General features: G+C 41.0%; 1 protein-coding gene across 3 annotated transcripts in view; it reads left to right on the plus strand.

Moving 5' to 3' along the window:
* LOC136288522 (colorectal mutant cancer protein) overlaps nucleotides 1–18,972 on the plus strand; it is a 151,913-nt gene that overhangs the window by 45,211 nt on the left and 87,730 nt on the right. The window contains exons 1-2 of one of the 3 annotated variants that reach the window (XM_066181808.1): nucleotides 2,847–2,930; nucleotides 4,561–4,655. The exons of 1 other annotated variant lie outside the window; for it this stretch is intronic. The gene's annotated coding sequence lies outside the window, so the exon portion shown is untranslated. Of the gene's footprint in view, nucleotides 1–2,846; nucleotides 2,931–4,560; nucleotides 4,656–18,972 lie in introns of those variants that run through there. One more of the 3 variants, XM_066181810.1, reaches the window with a different exon arrangement.

Raw genomic sequence — 18,972 nt, forward strand, 5'->3', positions numbered from 1 at the left:
TCAGGGTTACAGAGGAATGCTGCTTTCAGTTATGAAGAAGGAAATTGGAAATACATTTGGCATGCATCACAAAAGCACAGCTCAGCTGTGGTATGCCACTTGGGGCAGGGTATGTGTAAGCTTTGAGACAGAGCACTTACAGAGAAATAATAAAAGAGAGGCTAGAATGGCTACCAGTGCCTTTCACCAGGTGGTAAGGTTGTGAGATCTAAAACCAGTCTGTTCAAGGAGGCTCTGTGTCACTCAAGACAGCCAGCAGCTATTATTTATGGAAATATGAAAGTCAAATAACTGAGTTTTGTTTAAATATGTTGCTTATCTTGAACTAATGAACAAAAGCCTTTTTTAATGGTGTTCAATCAAATTTCCAAATTACTTCTTGAAACAGGAACATCTATCTGTACAAAAATATCCATATGCTCCAGTGTTTAACTCCACATTTCAGTCTTCAGTAAAATAGGTCAGGACTGAAATTTGTCTTTCATATTTAAATGTGTGGTGAAATTTATCATCCAGCCACACAGTGCCAATTCATGCAGGTTTTTTGTGATGATTTGCACACAAGAGGGACATTCTTACGTAAATTCTTGACTCCTTTGGTAGTTTCCTTCCATAGGAAAGAACTTCTTAATGGTTATGTACTAACCCATAGGGAAAGATACAAAAACAGTACTTCCCTCACTAGACAAAGGCTTGTGAAACAGTCAAAAATAATGTGCATTTTCAAATATAAAGGATCATACACAACATGCCTAAGATGGCTGTGTTATTAGGACCCAGAACTGTGTTCAGAGTGGATTTTAATGTGGTGACATTTGTAAGCTGACTAATGACAATGATATATGTTCATTTTACTGGTCTTCTGTTCTGAAGTTTTAGGAACCTCATGTATATATCACATATTCATTGTTTCTGATTTCTGCATTAATGATGGTGACAACTGTAGATTTGGGGTGAAAAACTCAAATGCTTCACAGAAAAGGAGAACATCTTCCTGTGGGCATTGACACCTCTTATAGCATGTTCTGGGTGCCCCCTTGAAATGGAAGAATTCTGTGGCTTAATTTGCCTCATTAAATAATGTAGTATTGTTTTGTCAAAGTGATACTTAGCCCTGCAAAACCAGGTTAATATGCATGTTTTTAGATTGAAGTAAAGTTTCCCTTTCTCGTCTGTTTCTAACCTGTGACTTCTAACCTTATGCTGAACTGTAGAATGCTTTGTTCTCTGTTGTTGCATATGCCTGTTTATTACTGTAGGTTTGTTGGAAATTTACTATGTTTGCTAATCTGGAAATGTGATATGCAAGGGAACATTCTCCAGCCTTCAGATAAGGTCTGCTAAGTATCATTGAGACGTAATCTGTGGATTGGGTCATTCTGAAAGCTCTTATTGATATGAGTCTCAATGGAAAAGTCCTGCTGTCACGTGTTCATCGTGTACTGATTGAGACCAGGGGGACAGACTCAGAGAGAAGGCTGAAGCTGAGATATTTCCTATGCTGCAGAGATTGAGGGTGTGAAAGAGGCTAATGCTTAATTAAGCTTCACTGATTTAAAAATGGCAGATATTGTTAGACATAAGATGCTCTGTTTGCTGCTAATGGGACAAGTGAGCAGTGTATTAAGGTAAGGGCATTGTTCTTCAGCAGCAGATATGAGAAGCTTTGTTTATTGTCTGTGCAGGGGGTTTTAAAGTGCAGTTTGCTGCTTTGCTGTGGAAATAAAATTGGCTGCTGTGTCACACATAGCCTTGTCAGAGAAACAACTGGAATGCAGAAATGCCTTTGAACTCAGGATGGATTGTTTTTGCTTCCCAGGCAGTCAACATCAGTGTTTGTAACAAAAAGGAGGAGGCTGATTACAAGGTTTCCTGTTCATGTGGATAAGGAACTTTAATAAAGAAACAGGAAAACAGACGTTCTCACGTATTGCAGTATTCTACTGATTTTCTGGCATTCTTTACAAATTTTAAGTGAAGGAAAAATAGGTGCCTGGAGAAAACAGAGGCTGTGCGCAAAGTACTGAGAGAAAAGAATGTCCAAAAAGAAGCAGGTTATGCAAAATGCCTCTCCAGTATTGGACTTAGGTGCTTCCAGATACTTAATATGATGCGTCTTCTTGCTGGGCCCTGCAGGGAATGTGGGGTAACCTGAGGTTTGTAGATGAGGGAGGGGTAGAGTGCAAGTTTTTCCTCCTGTTTGAAGAAGACAGCTTTTTAAGGAGCACAGCACTTAGTGAGGCTGCACTTAAAGGTGCAGTTGGTGGGTCGGCCACTCCTCTCTTCCCAGGGCATGTACCTCTTGCCCCTTCCTCTCGCAGGTATGTGCACATACGAGCACACACACATTCCTAAACAAGAAAGGCTTTCCAGAAAGGAAGGGGTTTCAGAGTTACTGAAACAACTTGCTGCATGTAGGATTTTGTCAGGAGAGGATTTTAGTGGGCTGCAGGCTTGGAAGGGACTCCTGGGGGCAGGGCGTCTGTCGCCCACCCATCTCCTCTTCCCGTTGAGGACAGCTGAACACCCGCAGCCAGAAATACACCCCGAGCTTAAAGAAGGGTCTGTTCTTGGTGAGTTTTTCGCCCGAAAGTGGGATGGGGCAATCGTAGTGTCCCACGGCGAGGACAGAACGCAAAAGTATCTTTGCTCCCGCCAGCCTGCGGTTCCCTCCTCCGCCTCCCACAACTTCATCTGGCTCGGGTGTCGCGTTCCAGGCGGCATCCCGCCTTTCCTTACCTGCGTCTCTCCCTTCGTGGCCGTGGGGAGCCGGGCCGGGCCGGGGGAAAGGCGAGGCGGGGCAGGAGGCGGGCAGGGGAAGTTGACGGCGGGAGCCGGGGGCGGCTGCTGGCCGGAGGGAAGCAGGCGCGGCGGCCCCGGAGCGGCGGCCCCGGAGCGTCCTCGCAGCCGGGCGAGGATGAGAGACCCAGGTAAGGCACCAGAAGAGCACACGGATGGTGTCTGTGTGCGGCTCTTATGCCCCCGCCATTTTCTGCGACTGAAGAGCTTTTTTTCCCTTTTGAACAGGACAAATACCTAGAGGGACTCAGACAGGTGCCAGATGTGAACAAAACATAACTTTTTTTACCTAAGTTATAGCATAAGAACGTTTGGCTTCGGATAATAAGTGATCCCATCTTGCATGGTTAACCTCTGCGGGATCTCAACTGGGAGGATCACCAACTTAAAACATGAGTCCATATTTATTTTTTTCCTGTGCTGTAAATACCTTTATGTTTATATGAACATGGCAGTGCATAATTAGCTGGCTGATTTTCTAGGAGCAGGGTTATAACCATAAACCTTCTTTCTCAGCTGTGTGCTGGTATTACCATCGTATGTGTCAGAGGTAGGTGAAGGTAACGTGGAGAGGAAGTGCCCGTGATGCTGGGTGATAATTAAGCAGCCCCGATACAAGTATTTTAGACATGTGAAATCGTAGAAGTGGGAGGCCCAGCCAAAAGAACAATGTGATCACATACTAGAGGTACAGGTGAGGTGAATGAAATGTCTGAGCTGACCACTGAAACTTTAAAAATAAGAAATAATCTAACTTACTAGGATGGATAAATCCGTGAAGTATCTGGACAGTTATAGGGAAACTTTGTGGTCTTAAAAAATAAACCGAACAAAACCTCATGTCATAGTAAATCTGTTCTTTTCTTTGATCTGAAAGTTTCGCTGTAGCTTTTAGTTGCCTCCGTCCCCACGACTAATACAAGAGAAACAAGAGCAAGCTTATTTCATGGCAAATGTTCAGAATATTTCTACAACAGTTATGTAGTAGTAATAAATATAGCATCTTGAACTCCTTAATTTAAAATGTCTGTTTTGTAAGAAATTATTTATGAGGTAATTATTGGCACTTTAGTTAAAGTACCAGTTGCAGCAAATAGGGTGTGAAAAATCTTTCAAAAAGGCCTTTTACCAAATTTTACTGGGTACAAAGAAATCATACCATTGTATTTTGATCTGCACTATAATTTCATTGCCAGCTGGAAACATGGCAGAGGTCAGCTGCAAGAATAGACCTGTTTTCAGTTATCAGTCTTTTTAATTCACATCAATACATTAACTGTAATGCCAAATACAGGTAGGTTGAGAATGGTGTTTTGATATGAACCTATCTGACAGTACAGAAGAGCTAGATAATACTTTATCACAATAACCATTAGCATTTAGACCACTTATCTGAATACACTTTATTTGAGAGAAACAGTTTCTGCATATTCTAATCTAGAGAATAAACTCTCTTGGACCAGAGTACATAGGTGGTTTCTGTGTGTGGCAGGGCCTGTGCAGAATGTTCTGTCATCACAAGTAACAGTAATAAAGTTCCCTGGTAAAAAATATTTTTAATTTTTTTTCAGTGAACACTTACTCTTTAATCTCAATCATTGCATAAAAGCTGTTGTTAAAGCCTTGACATGCTTCTGCATCTTTGCATATATTAGATTCTTTTACTAGAAAACAAAGCAAACCTTACCAGTCTGCCCTTGTGCACGTTAGTACAGGTCAGCCCCTGCAGCCTCTAATGAATTTGGTTTATTTCTGTCTTAGGAGAAACTGTATGAAGGTGAAATGTGAATGGTGAAAAATCCTGGAACCCTCTCTTAGTGCTGCTGTGACAGATTGTACACAATCTGCTCAAACAGGTAAAGGTCTTGCTATCAAGTCCACAATAAAGAAGGTAGAATTGGGCAGTGCATTTCACTCTCAGCTTTCATCTCTATGGTGGGAGTAAGGAATGTGCCCTTGCTACATCAGGATTGGTTCTGAACCTCAGTTTCAGAGGTCCAGCCTTTGAGCTGGCCAGTGCTTCTGAAGAGTGCTGCAAACACTACCTCTCTTTTGTGAGATAGTTGTTACTTACTTTGGGAGGCTGAGACAAGGCCAAAAAAGATTTATGATATAGGATTTGCTTTTTCCTCTTCTTCCCTGTGGCTTAGTTACTTTCCTGTTGTTGAGGAATTTGGAAGGGAGCTGTGTTTCAAAACATGCTCTTGGGAAATAAGAATAATCTTTGCTTTTCCAAAGATATGTTTAGTTAAAAAAAAAAAAATGAAAACAGACAAACCAAAAAAACAACTCCTCTGGCCTTGTTCTTATGTTTGAAGGCTTTTTAATGGTTACAATAAAAGAAAGATGTACCACAGTAATTCCTTCATTGTGCGTTTCCTTGGCATCATGTAAGTAACAGTACAAGCACTTCTTGAGTTTTTTTAATTATTATTTGTATCTTGCTGTTTTAATGGCGCAGGCCTTTCGGAGTGTCTGAACTTGTTTGTTTGAGGTTTTCTTCAGGCTTCGTTTTGGAAGTATGTGGGCTGGTTTATGTTAGCAATGTATCCATCCTGTATGAATCAGTATAAACTAAAACTTCACACCTAGAGGAGAAGCCGCCACCTGTCTTGTTTCCTCCTGTTAAAGGAGGGTCTTTCTGAAGTCTGAATAAGTGTGGGAGGTGTAATGGGTGCAGTGCTCTTTGCCAGTCTGAACCTAGAGAAGTCACACTTACCATTTACCACTCAGAATGTTATTAAGTAAGTTCTCCACCTTACAGCAGCAATAATAGAAGTTCAAAAGCATTACTCACTTCCTTCTTTGCTATCACAAAGGCAGCTGTTGCACAGATGGGACACAGGTGTTCTTATATTTATCAGTACATTGTCTAATCCTGGTCAATACTAGATTATATGGTACAGGTTACCTCAGCCCAGTTACAGCAAGGACTAAGGACTAATTTTAATCTTCCTCGCAGAGTATATAATTGATCATATAAATTTTGTTGTCTGTCTTTCCTCTCAAGTGCAGGGTTTTCATCAATACTAAACGCCTCAGACAGGTTGCTTTTCTGCTCAAGTGTGGTAAATTCTGTATTTCCAGCCAAAAAATATGCACTATTTTTCCTCTTAGAGACCTCCCTTTCCATCCCTTTGTCATTATGTAATTCTATAGAAGAGTGAACAAGAGCTACTATGTGCTGCTTAAAGGTTCAGCCGTATCCGCAGGCCTTCCCTTGTGCATTCTTCCTCTTGTGTGAATTCATTGCATGTTTTATAGCTGTAACTGGGACACTGTGCCTGGAAAGGTCATCATGCACATCTTGGCACTCTTGCTTGTCCTCCTTATGGACAGGATACTCTGGGAAGCGTAAGCAATCACCTGGAGGCCAAGAGATCACACCCCTGGTAGCAGGCTTACTCATTTCTCACTAGGATCGACCTTCTGCTTTTCAGAATTTGTGTACACTGAGCTTAGTTTTACACTGTTAATTTTCAGATTGAATTTTGGGGAAATTACAGGGTTACAGCCCTACCCATGTGATCACTTTTTTCCTTCCTCTAGGGGATGTCTTCAGTAGTTCAGAAAACAGGCAAAACTGAATTCTTCCGTGTGGAACTTTATACCTGAATAAAACATCTGTGAAGATAGTATCAAAATATTCACCACAGAGGCAGTGGAGATGTTCTGTGATGTGGTGCTGGCTAGGACGTGAGGACAACAGCATTTTTCTATGTTCTTTGAGGTGTCCTGGGGGGGTACAGTCTAGAGGATAAAAAATACAAAGCAGATCTTTAAAGAAAGGTGCTGGAGAGAAACTTCAGGAAGAATCTCCCTGTGAAGCAAGCAGAATGAGATATTCTGTCTTACTGTAGTGGTTTGAAAGCAAAACAAATGAGAGGCTCCAAATCAGAGATACAATTTAATAGGAAGAAAGGGGGGAAAAAAGGTAAAATAAAAATAGATGCAATAATACAAAAGACCACTGACAGAGTCAGAATACAACCTGAGCAGGGTGATGGAAGCAGTCCAGATGAGGTGGTCTTCCTGAAGCAGCGATCCTGTAGAAAGGTATGGTAGCTTGAGTCCTCTGGGAATCCAGTGGGTAAGGGCCCCCTGTACTGTCCCAAATCCCAGATTATATCCAGGTGAGAATGCTTGGTTCCTCCCCCTGGGCAGAGCATCTCACAATGGGATGATGAGTCATGCAGGGGGTCCTTGATGGGCCATTAAACAGAGATAACTCCCTCCGGGAGTTATCTATGAGTCATGGGCAAGGCATTTGATGGGCCATTAACAGAAGATAATGGCCCAGAGGGAGGGGGTCTGGGAAAACACTGCATCACCTGGTTTCAACAGTTCATGAAGATGGTGATAGAATACTTTGTGCACATCCTATACTACAACCCAGGACACTTACTGACAAGTGTTTCCAAAAGAGGGGATGCTAGCTTTCCCACTCCAGGAGAGAGAGTTCAGGCAAAGAGAAGATCATGGGTGCATTCCTTGTGAGTGACACTGACAGAAGGCACAAGTAGGTAGTTCTCTGTGTGACTTGGTCCAAACACAATGCAGATGGGAAGTAACAGCATGGAAGTGTGAGATTAGGTGGAGGAAATGATGATAACAAGGAAGTCAGTTTAAACTGTAACCCTGCATGTTTCCAGACGACTCATGAATGACAGTCATGAGGACTGACAAAATAGGTGTTTCCTTGAAGGTATCTCAGCTGAGACAATCCCATACTGGAGAAGCCTTTCAGAAGGAAAGATGGTGTCATTCTGTGACAATGGTGACAGTGTTCCTTGCTCTGGGGATGGTTTCCACTGATTCAGGACAGGTTGGGCTTAATCAAAACCAAGGTTTGTGCTCATATACTCTCCAGGGCTTGCATCCAAAGCATACTTTGCTTAGCTTCCTCTATAGTTTGACAGTTAGCTTTGCTTTTGTTTTTGCCCTTCATTAGTGTTTTTGCTTCATTAGAGCTCCCATAAAAGCCAGAGGTTTAATTGTAAAGGATCCGGGAGAAATTTTGTCAGTTTTCTCTATGATGCATAGAATGTTTGGCATGAGATAAAACTGACTTCAGATGAGTTCTGAAAAGCTACAGTGTGCTATACTCATAAGTCATTTTGTGTTCTGGCCATTATAGAATAAAGGAACAGGCTGATATCTGATGCTTTTCCAATTTGCTTTTCTCTCTGAAATTAGTTGTGTGTTAGCCAGACCTGCAAAGACAAAACTCTTTCTTGCTTAGCTGGATTACAGCCAGCACGGAAGCAACACAGTCACAATCACTCATTTGGAACTGAACTCCCTCATTTTTTACAAACTATTTTTAGATGATTGTTGAAGTTTTCTCCTCTGGCACAGAATGTTTTTCTGTATTTTGCTGAGTTATATAACATCTCACTTAGGTTTTGCGAAGTTCATTTTGACAAGCTTGATTGTCACATACTTTCAGTTCTTAAATTTAAGTTTAAAGAAAAAAACCCCTAGACTTAGTTGCTTCCTGTGTCTACTTACTCCCTTGTCCCTTTTGTTATTGTTGCTGTAATCAAATCACATACTGACATGAAATTAGTGTTCTGAGTGTATTTGAAAGGGAGAGGGTCAGAGTGCTGTAAGTCATGTGGATTCTCTCACCTGGGGATGTGCTGTGCTGCTCAGTGTTGTCAGGCACTGCTGTGGGTTTACCTCCTTTGGCAGCCACTCCCCAGCTGATTGCTCATCTCCTTCCCCACAGCAGGGTGGGGACAGGATAGAAGGGCAGGCATAGAGAGGGTGTCTTCTGTGATGAGCCAGAGTAATGCCCCCCTAAAGCAAGATTCTAAGAATGCCAGTCAAAACTGTACTAGGCTATCCAATTAATGGATTTACAGGCTTTCCCGTAGCTTTGCTCGTTTTTGACAAGTGTGACTCTTCTAAAGAATTCAGGCACAATTCTTGTATCCTTTTCGGGGATAGCTTTGAAGAGAAGGTCTTAATTTATGTGTAAAAGGTAGTAATACAATAATGAATATCTGTTGCTATAAATTAAGTTGTGCTGAGAAGTTTTCTTTGTTCTAAATTTTTTATTTTTTAAGAATTTTAGGGAAGGAATAATTCCATACTTTCCTTTGTGTTGGGCTTTTTTTTCCCCCTTTTCTTCTGTTTTCAAATATACTTTTATGTTCTAAAGACAAGCTATGAAGAGGACTAAATGGAAGAACAGGTTTGAGGTTTTCATAGAACACTAGGGGTGCAGAGACTGTTTGCTTGGCAGTTGCTGTTAGAGTAGGATTTCTCTATATTTTGGTCCTAACACTAGTGGCTTGGTATACCAAATATATATCTTTGTTTACTACTACTGTGTAGCATTTCACCCTTTTGCAACTCTTCAACATGTCTTTGATTATGGAAACTCAAAAATGTCTCTTGGGAGATTGTTGAACTGAACACAATCATATACTCAGAAAAAAATCTTAATATACTCTCCTTTCTTGCTCTCCTATATTAAAATTCTTGCTACCCAAAATGCATTTCCACGCTGGCTCCATACCCTGGAATTAGCTCCTCATGCTCCTTGCTACTTAGCCAGATTATTCATTTCAACTTCACATGCCTCACACGTGTACAAATCTGTAGTAATGAAAATAGCTATGCTCACTGTTTGAGAGCAGGTAGATAGTCACACAAAGAAGTCTGGTCAATGGCTTTGTGCTGCTCATTGTACTTTTCTGAATTTGCCTCAGTATCTCGTTCTCTTCTTGATAATACCATTTCTCAAGGGTGAGTGGATTATTCCAGATGACTTCTTACCTGAGCTGCAGACAAAACCTGTCATTTTACTGACTCCCAAGAATGACTTTTTCCATAAATGTACAGTTCCTTCTCCTACTGCTTCACTACCCCTGTGCGCCTCCCTCAGGGCCCTGCTGCACCATAACTGACTTTTAGTGTAATATCATGCCATATTTTATTATCTGGCCTTCTCCCAAATCACTTTAATTTCCAAATCATCTTTGTAAAACTTCTGTACTGTTTCTCATTCTTCACTGATCACTCCAGTACCATCCTGTTTACTCTTACTTGCAGGTGTCATTAGTCCAACTTATTTCCCTTTTATAGGTATTGAAGTTAGGTAAGGTGGGCCTCACCAGTTAATGCCTCTGCACAGCTTAGTGGCATTTTCACTTACTGTATTATGTCCTTGTGTATGTCTGACTGTAAGTTAATTAAATTTGAAATTAAGTATTTCTGAGACACCTGGAGCTTTTACTTAAATGGGATATATTCTGTAGTTACCACATCCAATCTCTATCCCTGGAGGTTTTCAAGACCCAGCTGTTCAGAAAGTCCTAAGCAACATTGACTCTACTGTGAGCACAGGATTGGGCTAGAGATCAGCCATGCAGCCTGAGTCATTTCATGGTTCTGGAGCATTCTTTAGCCTTATACCACTCCTGATGTTTCATGTCTCAGGGTTTGCTTCTCTGGTTAAATAATGTTAGATACGTTGGATTTGCTCTAGATTTTTTAAAATATAGCTTGCATTTCCAAACATACTTCTCATGTACACTGACAGATGTATCTTTATGAATTGATAGGTTCTTTGTAAAGAACTAATCTGGCCACCTTTGAAAATGAGGGTAAGAATTCTGTTTGTCAGCTGGACTGGTATTTCCATGATATCTGACAGCAGAGCATATTACTATGATTAATTTATAAAAGAAAACAGGGTGTTCTGAAATGCACTGAAATGTTCTGACTGCAGGGCATGGCTTCCATGAAATGTGAACAAGTTGGAACTAAAATAAGCTGTATCTAATATTTCAATTCCCATCTCAGGTCCTGCTTTCTCAAATATAAATAATGTACAACTCCCTTTTATGTACACTTCTGGACACTAGTGCTCAGTGTAACTTGTATATTCTGTTCCTTTTTAGTTTACTTTCTAGTCTGCTGCATTGAAGTATTTTAAGGTGTGGAGTGATGATCTCTAAAGCCTTTTTTGTTGGTTTCATGTGGGAGGGGCTGCATAAGCTCTTCTTGTTCCTCTGTTCAGTGAGGACAGATTGAAATATCTTGACTTCAATACCTACTACACATTTTCCAAAACAGTGTTACTAAATTTATTATGTCCAACAGGTAAAAAAAATCATTTCCATATTCATTGCAGTACAACAATAAAAGCTTTTCTTTAATTCGTCTGTGGTTTTGCTTCACAGAAATAAAATCACTAGTGCATTTGTGGTTTTATGTGAATGAAATGTCTCTTCTCAATTACTGTTTCAAAACAAGCTTTCTAATTCCTATTGTCCTATTCTAAAAAATTAATTAGTTGTCACCAGAAAACTGGCATTGTCACCTCACTTCTGATTAAAAAAAAAAAGTTATTTCAGAGTTTTATTAATTTCTGAAACAAGCTTTTTTTTATATTACTATTGTGGTGTATAAATCATGCACATAGAATAGGATTGTAAGCAGAGTTAACCTTACGGTGTGGCCACCAAAATATGGTAATAAAATTCACTGGGGTTAGGATGGTTGGATCATAGGACCACTGGTTTGGGAAATGAAACACTTGGCTTCCAGTGCTAGGTCTGTCATTTTCTGTCTGATGTCTGAGAAAGGGGAGAGGGAGAGGGAGAGGGAGAGGGAGAGGGAGAGGGAGAGGGAGAGGGAGAGGGAGAGGGAGAGGAGAGGGAGAGGAGAGGGAGAGGAGAGGGAGAGGAGAGGGAGAGGAGAGGAGAGGAGAGGAGAGGAGAGGAGAGGAGAGGAGAGGAGAGGAGAGGAGAGGAGAGGAGAGGAGAGGAGAGGAGAGGAGAGGAGAGGAGAGGAGAGGAGAGGAGAGGAGAGGAGAGGAGAGGAGAGGAGAGGAGAGGAGAGGAGAGGAGAGGAGAGGAGAGGAGAGGAGAGGAGAGGAGAGGAGAGGAGAGGAGAAAAAGCAATCTCATTTATTGTCTGTGAAAAGAAGTATCGTTACCCACTTCTGTAAAGTGTTTATGTCATACCTTACTTTTCACTTCAAGATTTTTTAAGTATTAGTAGTTTTATGTTCTCACTCTGCTTAGGAAATCCCAAGGATCCTTAACCAGTACCCTGTGGTGTTTTCAGGCTTTAATTAGGAAAAGTTGATAGTAATGAGCCTCCCAAATCTTTCTTTCAATGTGCTACAGGAATTTCTCAATGTTCTGCTATTGTTGGTGTTATTTGGACTCTAAAAGTGTGATATAGTTTGGAGTTTGTTATTGTTTTGGAGAGAGGAAGGGGATTCTTGGGTTTGTTTTAGCCTAGTTCTGTAAGTAACCTAATTCTGTTAAGATATGATGTTATTTTGATTTAGCTGGATGAGAGACTTCAGTAAAAGGTGATTGAGGGCTTTTTTTTTTTTTTTTTTTTTTTTTTTTAAAATCTCTGCCTATGTAATGGTTTTTTAATTGTTTGAAATGCCATATTGTAATTCTGTTACGCTAGGCATGGAAGCATCTCGTCTTCTGATTAACTGTGGGGATTATGGAGGAGGAAGATGTAATAGTTCCAAAGTGGATGATTCAGACTAGTGGGAGAAACAACTCCATCCCATGTGTAAGGATTAGAAACCCAAAATCAGCTTGGATAAAATTAAGCTATAATGCGTAAGCCCGATATTCCCATCTGCCTTCGTTCTGCCCACGGGTGAGAAGTAGTTTGAGGAGACAGAATGGTCGATTCTCACAGTTTCCACAATTTCTGTTGGCAGTTCAAACTTGTCCATTGGTAGTCATATAGCTGAATGTATAAAACAAACCCTTATTTTCCCTTAGCTGATTGTGCTGCATTTGTATCTCATGCAGTGTGTAGTTCTGGGATATGAGTAGCACTGGAACTGTTGAGTTGGTAATGCTGCAAAAATGTGTGTGAGTTGTGCAGAGAGATGTTTATGTTTAAGTGTAATGGTCTTGCCTTGAGACATCTGGTTTATACTGTTCTTGAATTCTTTTGCAGATCTGTCTTGTTTTCTGATTTTGTGATGTAACAGACATTTGCTGTTAATTAGGAAAGCCCTTAATGTCCTTACTTAAAAAAAAAAACCCAGCTAACTCAAATCTCAGGAAACTTAAGTATATTAGTTCAAAGCAGGTTTTCTAATTCACAGCACCATTTACTGATCAAGTCTACACAGACTGCAGTCACAATGAAATGCATGGGCAAGGAGTCCTGCTCCTTTTTAATGCCCTTATTAAGGTCAACTCTAGGTGGGGGCCCAAGGAATCGCACACACCGCCGCTCCTCTCAAAGGGCGGTGAAAGGGAAAAGGCGTTCATCTTTACTGCACGGCAGAGCTGGGGCTTCCGTCCCCGGCGGAATCCCTAGGTAGATCCTACGGTCTTGACAAGTCTAGGGTAGTCATGCGGAGAGGGTACTATTGCGGTTATGGTGACCACAGACAGAACCCCAGCAGGTAGCCTGATGTTTTCCCTGCTCACTGACGTAGTTTGGAGTGCGGTCTGGGCAATGGCTCGCTTGCTCTAGGAGTTTTTATATATCAATTTTACCTCCTCTGGGGGCTAAGGCCCGTGGGAGTCATCTTTATTTGCATGCCGGGTGGTGCCATCGGTTGCCATGCGGGAGCGGCGGGAAGCGGCAGGGGCGATTCGAAGGCAGGGGCGAAATGACGGGAAGGATACAGTTTCAAAGAAAGGGCTCTGAGGTAAGTAGCATTTAACAGAGAAAACATTTAGGAAAGGCATTTGCAATTACAGTAACAATGGGTCTGAGGTAAACGGTGTTTAACAGAAAAAGCCTTGCAACAGGTAAGGTAAATAGTATCTTACTGAGAAGGCACTTTACAGTAACAACACTCAACTGAATTCAGGAACTTGTATTTTATTTCTTACAACAACATTTGGGAAAAGTTGGGGGTGACTACAAGGGACGCACATGTAAGCCCTACAACTGCATGTGTCTGTAGGTACACAGCCTGGTATCATACGAAAAGGAAGGCAAGGCAGAATTGATGATTACAGAGTATGGTTGGTGTGTAGCACTGAATTATACAAACAGCTCTGAACATTAGGTAGAAGTAGTTGCAAGGAAAAATTTGGTGATACGAACCTCTCACCGACAGAGACTTTGGACCACTGTGGCTCAAAAACTTGACTAGTCACAAGACATGAGCATCCCTGCTCTGTTTTCTAACAGCAGCCCGAACTGGGATTTATTCTTATCTGAATATGGATCGGGGAAAGATTAGAAAGATAAGGGTGCCCTGTGGTATCCCTCGTGTTGCTGTTTTGCAGACTTACTCTGAATCCATGCTTTTGCTGGGCAGTGGAACTGACCTCAACAGAATATCTTAACCAGGTTAATACAAATCCAGTTTTGACCTACAGCACCTGAGGAGACTGTGTAACATTCTGCTAGTGCAGTGGGGACTGTTTCAGTCTCGTCATACGTTTATAAATAGAACTTGGAGGTTTTAAGTGTGCATGAACTGTGCATGATTAGAGCTCAGAGAACCAGATTATAATTTTCTCTGGTTCTGTGTTGAGACTGGGCAAATGGAAAATCTTTGTAACAGGATTAAAGAGCACTACAAATTACATTTACAGAAATACTCTACTGGAGTTGTTTGAGAAGATAAATGTAAGAATCTCATAAAGCTGGTGCACACAGTCTTGGGAAACATTTCTTCACTTCCTGCCTCTCACATCCTTTCCTTCAAGAAATACCTACACTTAAATTTGACTGAATGTGAATATATGGTATGTTAGGACCATAAAAATTACACTAAAATTTACATATCCTAGGCAGCTAAGCCACATTATACATGCAATTATATGTTTGTAATTACAATTTCATTGAAGTGGAAGAAAACAGTAGGACTGAGTCTTGGTTTGTCTCCACTGTTGTGGTTTCATGGAATATGTTTTTTATAAACTTTCTATCCTCAGACCTGATTTAGCTCCTTCAAAGCATGTCCTGGGAGAGGCTGACACCTTTTTACTCTAAAATATACAGTGTATATGTGTTTTTATTCAGATTGGCACATGCTTTCAGATATACTTTCTGGTTCTGGAATCTTAGAACAAAACAAGAAAATAAATTACTTTCCCTCTTTTTCTGGATCAGGTCCAATTTCATTTTTTCCTCTTTATTTTAGTGGACATTTGGATTCTTGCTGATTAGATTGCCTTACAGTGATATTAGCACAGTGAAATTGGCAGGAAGATATCCCACTGTGTGACTCAAGAAAGAGCAAATTCATGGTGGTGTCTGTAGTTCTTTTACTCTTCCAGCTGTTGAGACTGCAAAAAGTATTTTGCAGAGTGCTTTGAGATACACTCAGTGGGTGACATTGAACTGTGTCTGGAACAACAACTTCAGGTCACAAGGGAGGGATTCTTCCTTCAGAAGAAAACTGCTTACTTGCTTGCTTGCTTGCTTTTAGTTTGTTCCCCAGCCCTAGTTCCCTCAGAAATTTCAACATCTCTGTGACTAGAAGAGCCCCAAACTCAGTCCTAGGTTCACTTCAGGAGTAAACATTTGAATAAACAGTTAGGCATATGTTCTAGAGTCAGCTGTGCGGTGCCAAGGGTTTGTTCTCTTGAGTCCCAGGCTCTGCAGTCAGATTTCCTCCAGCATAGAAGTAGTAGGGCCTCTGCTGAGGTTAGAGGAAGAGTAAACAAAATAGTGATGGGGAAGGCCTGTTGCTAGGACAGCAAGCCTTGTACCAAGCACAGAACACACTTCTGTGGTCGTTCCCAGGAGTTTGGGCACAGCAGAAAGAGGAATTTGTTTGGCTAATGGGTCAGGTTTGCAGGCACTGAGGTATTGCTGCTTCTTCTCAAGTAGCCACTTCCAGCTTTGCTGCCTTGTACTTCACTGAGCACTGTGCAACTTGTTTCAAGCTTGGCTATTTTGTAATAATAGTTTTGTGTAAATTGCAGTCTGGGTCCATCTAATGGCAAATTTAACTTCTGAGACTTGGATGAGATGCCTGAGGCAAGTAGCTGTTTGTGAAAGGAAGCCATCAATACCTTCTTGTGTAGTTTCAAAATAGTACGACAAAATACTTGAAAATGGACTGAGACAGCTGGGGACTATGGTTGGAAGGAGGAGGAACACTCACCTTCTTACTGCAGTGTAAAAATAAAAAGCAACCAGTGTTAATTTTCTACAACTACCACTTCTTTTAAAAAACTGTTTATCTCAAGGGGATTTTAAAATTTTGTTTTTCAGGATGTTCCCAAATACTCTGGCACATGGAGCAGTTAGGTGCACTACAGCAAAGAAATATCATAAAGAATTCCATTATTTTGAGCAGGTTAAAAAAACCACAACAAATCAAACACAAAACCATACAGAAATAACAGGTTACTTTGTAAACTGGCAGCTTTTTTCCAGCAATAACTTGTATGAAAACTTGACCCTTGCTGTCGTAAATCTGATCCCTGTCACACAGTCTCTTTTAAAATATCTGTTTTTCGACCTTAATTTCTAGGAAGAGTCTTTGAGCTGTTATGTTCTGGAACTTCGGTACCTGTGGCAGCTGAGTATGCTGCTGCATACTCAGCATTGCAGCTGAAAGAGGCAGGAATGGTGACAGCAAACAGAGACGGTACTAATTACTCCCTGCACTTAGTTAAATAGCTGCATCGATGCATAGCAGCAGGAAGGAGAGGGTTAATGAAGGGCTAATTCCATCCTCAGAGGGACACGGGGCTGAATGGAAACAGCTGCTGCACTGCAGGCTCTAGGCTGCACTGGGAGTTGCTGGCGGCTTCGGTGAAGGGAGGGAACAGAAGAATGGCATGTGGGGAAGGCAATAAACAATCCAGAAAAAAGGATCATATGAAAGTATCTTATGTCGGGATTTCGGAGAGGGGAGAAATCACAACAGGCAGGAGTGGAGGAAGGGAGAGTTCAGGCTGGGATTGCAGACTGGAAAAGTGGGTGCAGACACCTGCAAGCCCTTGACCTCCCTCTGTGAACATCAAGGCTTACAGCTAAGTCAACATGGTGCAGTGTAGATGTATCTTGGATATTGAGACAGCATAGCTGTATAAATGCAAGCTTAGCTGAGCTAGTGGGCTCTGTTTGGAAGGTTTGGGGATGTTGCTCGGGATGAATACTGGATGTATGTGGCAGTGCTTCACGAGAAGTGCATGCTTCTGATGGTATCTGTCAAAATATGAATATGAAAGTAGGAGTTTGGTTCACTGAACTCAGCTGCTCAAGAGTCAAATTATCGACAGCTCTGTAGATTATTAATAATTCGGGTAATTGCCATTTCTGCTACATGCCATGATGTCAACACTTGAAAGTTGCCTTATTTCATATACCCCTGTCATGTGCACAGACATGTCTTGTGTTCCTGCTGCATACCAGCAGCTGTTACCAGCATTCATACACAGTAAATCCCCAGAAATGCTTCAGCTGAAGACACAGCCTGCCCACTTCATGGAGGGGGAACTGCTAATACCCTTCCTGCTGCTTTCTCCTCAAAACCTGCATTTTTCTGTGTAATTGATACAGTTATCTGATGTGGGGATGGCAGGAGGACAGCCAACTTTGAAATTCTCAGTGCAGAGAACCATGGAATATACCCAGGAGAAATACTTGAGAACACAAGGATTTCTTACGTACAGGCTAGATAGTTAATGTAGTGAAATCAGTGATGTAATATATGCATAGATTAAGGTTGCTGACAGCAAAAAATCAGCATAGCCGGCTATGCAGCCAGGCACTGGCCTACAGTGCTGTGATTTGTCAAGCACCCGAACTGTAAAACCAAAGCAGTCCCAAGAAAGGCACTAGGGAGGATCAGAAGTAGAAGAGCTTGTCCGGTTAAACAGATTAGGGCATGTTAGCCTCAGATGATAAGGAAGAAAAAGGGGTATATGTTTTGAGAGAGCATTATAAATCCACAAGTGATACAAAGAAGATCAAAAGGGACAAAAGATATTCTAGAGGTACAGAACGTGCAAATACCAGAGAAGCTTTACAAATGTGTACCTAGTTCTTCCACGTTTTTTTCTCTGGTTTGCCACTCTCAGAGGCAGGATGCTGGACTGTCGGCCTGTGGTCTGATCTGATACAGTACTTCTTTAGTATGCTTTTTGACATAGGAATCTGCTTTAAGATGGGAATACTGATTTTTTTTCACTGATGTTTCTTCAGTTATATTAGTGATTACTTTTTCATTCCTAAATTTACATTAATGATAGTATTTCTTGATATGTCAAGATTTTAGTGCCCACAGAAACAATTGTTGAGAATGTAAATGAAATTGAATGGAAAAAAATGTACCAATGTAACTCTTCACCTGAACTGTGAAGTATTCTGTTACACAGATGGTGAAGCCATGAAAAAGGTAACTTCCACTTTCATTCTACCAGATTATGTGAGCAACATGCCACATGTTGTATAAAGATTCAAACAAGAATGCTTGTATGAATGCGGTACGATTTTTATGAAGAATCAATACAGAATAGCTTTATAACTTTGGAATCAGCAAATTTTTTGGCCTGTGTTCTGTTCAGGGGTGAAAAATAACCCATGTGTTAAATGGAATAATGCAGTGTTGTTCCTTTTCTGTCAGGACAATTAACATGAGTAAAATATTCGCCCTATTTTGAACAGAGAAGGAGGTACTGCATTGTGTTCCTCTTAAGATTAATGTTTCTGTATCAGCAGCAGAGAGCACAAGATTTATTCGTAGAGCCTTATGTAGATTTACAGCTGTGCCAGTTACTGCTTGAAAGCTCTTTATATGTCACACTCTCAGTGAGTCTTTTTGTGTGAGTGAATGTTAGTGAAAGTGGTCATAAGAAGGATGCCGACATTTTAAAGTGTTAAGTGGAATGTGTGACACATACAATGGCTTTAAATTATAAATTTAGTGTTGTCATGACCCTTGACTTCCTCTTTTCAAATGTGCAAATGTGAGCATGCATTTGTGTGATATAAACATAAAAAATGTATTTTATCAAAATGCTGTAGAAGCAACTTTCTGTGTTGTCCTGATTTCCTTAGAGAATTAGTAATGTGTTTTTCTGTTATTATTTGATGATTTAAAGCTAAGAAAACTACACTCAAGGAGAGAACGACAGTCTCAGGGGAAGTGCACTTCTCATGGCACCAAGCTCTGGACTCATAAACATCTATGCAACTCCTGTTTATTTAATAGGATTGTATGGGTGAAATACAGGGTTGAATTTG

The sequence above is a fragment of the Chamaea fasciata genome, unplaced genomic scaffold (assembly GCF_029207755.1).
Source record: "Chamaea fasciata isolate MVZ Bird 193981 ecotype frontalis unplaced genomic scaffold, bChaFas1.0.hap1 SCAF_4, whole genome shotgun sequence".
Taxonomy (NCBI): domain Eukaryota; kingdom Metazoa; phylum Chordata; class Aves; order Passeriformes; family Sylviidae; genus Chamaea; species Chamaea fasciata.